A 4,610-nucleotide genomic window follows, 5' to 3' on the forward strand; every position below is an offset into this window, starting at 1 on the left:
CTAGCCGCCGCCGCCGAGCACCACGGCCCGCTCGGAGCCAGGTAGACCGTGCCGACCTAGCCGAGCCGCATAGGCAGCGACCCCTAGCCGTCGCCGCCAAGCACCACGGCCCGCTCGGAGCCCGGTAGACCGTCCCAACCTAGACGAGCCGCATAGGCTGCGACCCCTAGCCGCCGCCGCAGAGCACCACGGCCCGCTCGGAGCTGTGTAGACCGTGCTGACCTAGCCGAGACACATAGGCAGCGACCCCTAGCCGCCGCCGCCGAGAAGCACGGCCCGCTCGGAGCCGGGTAGACCGTGCCGACCTAGACGAGCTGCATAGGCAGCGACCCCTAGCCCCCGCCGCCGAGCACCACGGCCCGCTCGGAGCCGGGTAGACCGTGCCGACCTAGCCGAGACACATAGGCAGCGACCCCTAGCCGCCGCCGCCGAGAACCACGGCCCGCTCGGAGCCGGGTAGACCGTGCCGACCTAGACGAGACGCATAGGCAGCAACCCCTAGCCCCCGCCGCCGAGCACCACGGCCCGCTCGGAGCCGGGTAGACCGTGCCGACCTAGACTAGCCGCATAGGCAGTGACCCCTAGCCCCCACCGCCGAGCCCCACGGCCCGCTCGGAGCCAGGTAGACCGTGCCGACCTAGCCGAGACACATAGGCAGCAACCCCTAGCCGCCGCCGCCGAGCACCACGGCCCGCTCGGAGCCGGGTAGACCGTGCCGACCTAGTCGAGTCGCATGGGCAGCGACGCCTAGCCGCCGACGCTGTGCCCGCCCCCTCTTACTCCCCCCCCCAACCCCCCCTCTTCCCCCCCTGCCCCCAGAGACGCTCGGAGCCGTGTACACAGTGCCAGCGCAGCGGAGCAGCCACAAGAGCGGCACTTGTCCACTTCCGCAAAACGTCCGAGCCGAGCTGAGTCCGCCTGGAGAGGCTGGACCGTGTCGCCGCGGCTGAGATCGACCGACTCCGCCGAGGAACGTCCGAGCCGAGCAAAACCCGCCGGGAGAGGCTGGACCGTGCCGGCACACCCGAGCCTCTGCGGCTGAGACCCCCGGACGCCAACGGCAAACGGCAGACCCAAATCTGCCCCACACCATCTCCTGCCCCATAGATCTAACTCACATGTGCCCCACAGCAGCTCCTGCCCCATTGATTTGACCCACATCAGCCCCACAGCAGCTCCTGACCTGTAGATCTGACCCACATCTGACCCACAGCAGCTCCTGCCCCATAGATCTGACCAACATCAGCCCCACATCAGCTCCTGCCCCATAGATCTGACCCTCATCAGCCCCATAGCATCTCCCGCTCCATAGATCTTAACCGTATCAGCCCCACAGCAGCTCCTGCCCCATAGATCTGACCCAAATCTGCCCCACAGCAGATCCTGCCAAAGAGATCTTAACCACAGCAGCTCCTGCACCATAGATCTGACCCACATCTGCACCACAGCAGCTCCTCCCCAATTGATCTAACAGCCATCAGCACCACAACAGCTCCTGCCCCATAGATCTGACCCACACCAGCCCCAAAGCACATCCTGCCCCATAGATCTGACCCACATCAGCCCCACAGCAGCTCCTGCCCCATAGATCTGACCCAAGTCAGCACCACAGCGGCTCCTGCCTTATAGATATGACCCCCATCAGCCCCACAGCAGCTTCTACCCCATAGATCTGACCCACATGCGCTCCACTGCAGCTCCAGTCCCGTAGATCTGACCCACAGCAGCCCATGACCCATAGATCTGACCAACATCAGCCACACAGCAGCTCCTGACCAATACATCTGACATAAATCTGCCCCAAACAATCTCCTGCCCCATAGATCTAACTCACATGTGCCCCACAGCAGCTCCTGCCCATAGATCTGACCCACAGCAGCTCCTGCCCTATAGATCTGATTCAAATCTGCCCCACAGCAGCTCCTGCTCCATAGATCTGACCCACATGTGCCCCAGAACAGCTCTGCCCCATTGATTTGACCCACATCAGCCCCACAGGAGATCCTGCCCCATAGATCTGACCCACATCAGCCCCACTGCAGCTCCTGCCCTATAGATCTGAACAACATCAGCCCCACATCAACTCCTGCCCCATAGATCTGACCCTCATCAGCCCCATAGCATCTCCCGCTCCATAGATCTTAACCGTATCAGCCCCACAGCAGCTCCTGCCCCATAGATATGACCCACATCTGCACCACAGCAGCTCTTGCCCCATAGATCTGACCCACATCTGCCCCACAGCAGCTCCTGACCCATAGATCTGACACACATCAGCCCCACAGCAGCTCATGCCCCATAGATCTGACCCGCATCAGCCACACATCAGCTCCTGCCCCATAGATCTGACCCTCATCAGCCCCATAGCATCTCCCGCTCCATAGATCTTAACCGTATCAGCCCCACAGCAGCTCCTGCCCCATAGATCTGACCCACATCAGCCCCACAGCAGCTCATGCCCCATAGATCTGACCCGCATAAGCCACACAGCAGTTCCTGCCCCATAGACCTGACACACATCAGCCCCACAGCAGCTCCTGCCTCATAGATCTGACTCACAGCATCTCCTGCCCCATAGATCTGAACCACATCAGCCCCACAGCAGCTCCTGCCCCATAGATCTGACCCACATCTGCCCCACAGCAGCTCCTGCCCCATAGACCTGACCCACATGTTCCCCACACCAGCTCCTGGCCCATAGATCTGACCCACAGCATCTCCTGCCCCATAGATCTGACCCACATCAGCCCCACAGCAGCTCCTGCCCTATAGATCTGACCCACATCAGACCCACAGCAGCTGCTGACCCATAGATCTGACCCACATCAGCCACACAGCAGCTCCTGACTCATAAATCTGACCACATCTGCCCCACAGCAGCTCCTGCCCCATAGATCTGACCAAAATCTGCCCCACAGCAGATCCTGCCAAATAGATCTTAACCACAGCAGCTCCTGCCCCATAGATCTGACCCACATCTGCACCACAGCAGCTCCTCCCCATAGATCTAACAGCCATCAGCACCACAACAGCTCCTGCCCCATAGATCTGACCCACGTCAGCCCCACAGCAGATCCTGCCTCATAGATCTGACCCACATCAGCCCCACAGCAGCTCCTGCCCCATAGATCTGACCCAAGTCAGCCCCACAGCAGCTCCTGCCTTATAGATATGACCCCCATCAGCACCACAGCAGCTTCTACCCCATAGATCTGACCCACATGTGCTCCACTGCAGCTCCAGTCCCGTAGATCTGACCCACAGCAGCCCATGCCCCATAGATCTGACCAACATCAGCCACACAGCAGCTCCTGACCCATACATCTGACCCAAATCTGCCCCACACCATCTCCTGCCCCATAGATCTAACTCACATGTGCCCCACAGCAGCTCCTGCCCATAGATCTGACCCACAGCAGCTCCTGCCCTATAGATCTGATTCAAATCTTCCACATAGCAGCTCCTGCTCTATAGATCTGACCCACATGTGCTCCAGAGCAGCTCTGCCCCGTTGATTTGACCCACATCAGCCCCACAGGAGATCCTGCCCCATAGATCTGACCCACATCAGCCCCACTGCAGCTCCTGCCCTATAGATCTGACCCACATCAGCCCCACATCAGCTCCTGCCCCATAGATCTGACCCTCATCAGCCCCATAGCATCTCCCGCTCCATAGATCTTAACCGTATCAGCCCCACAGCAGCTCCTGCCCCATAGATCTGACCCACATCTGCACCACAGCAGCTCTTGCCCCATAGATCTGACCCACATCTGCCCCACAGCAGCTCCTGACCCATAGATCTGACCCACATCAACCCCACAGAAGCTCCTGCCCCATAGATCTGAACCACATCTGCCCCACAGCAGATTTTGCCCCACAGATCTGACCCACATCAGCCCCACAGCAGCTCATGCCCCATAGATCTGACCCGCATCAGCCACACAGCAGTTCCTGCCCCATAGACCTGACACACATCAGCCCCACAGCAGCTCCTGCCTCATAGATCTGACTCACAGCATCTCCTGCCCCATAGATCTGAACCACATCAGCCCCACAGCAGCTCCTGCCCCATAGATCTGACCCACATCTGCCCCACAGCAGCTCCTGCCCCATAGACCTGACCCACATGTTCCCCACACCAGCTCCTGCCCCATAGATCTGACCCACGGAATCTCCTGCCCCATAGATCTGAAACACATCAGCCCCACAGCAGCTCCTGCCCCATAGATCTGACCCACATCAGACCCACAGCAGCTGCTGACCCATAGATCTGACCCACATCAGCCACACAGCAGCTCCTGACTCATAAATCTGACCCACATCAGACCCACAGCAGCTCCTGGCCCATAGATCTGACCCAAATCAGCCCCGCAGCAGCTCCTGGCCCATAGATCTGACCCACATGTGCCCCACAGCAGCTCCAAACTCATAGATCTGACCCACATCAGTCCAACAGCAGATTTTGCACCATAGATATGTCCCTCATCTGCCCCACAGCAACTCCTGCCCCATAGATCTGACCTACATCATCCCCTCTGCAGCTCCTGCCCCATAGGTCTGACCCACATGTGCCCCACAGCAGCTCCTGCCATATAGATCTAACCACC

Source organism: Coturnix japonica, unplaced genomic scaffold (assembly GCF_054131305.1).
Source record: "Coturnix japonica strain WE unplaced genomic scaffold, WE-NBRP24 Scf042, whole genome shotgun sequence".
Lineage (NCBI taxonomy): Eukaryota > Metazoa > Chordata > Aves > Galliformes > Phasianidae > Coturnix > Coturnix japonica.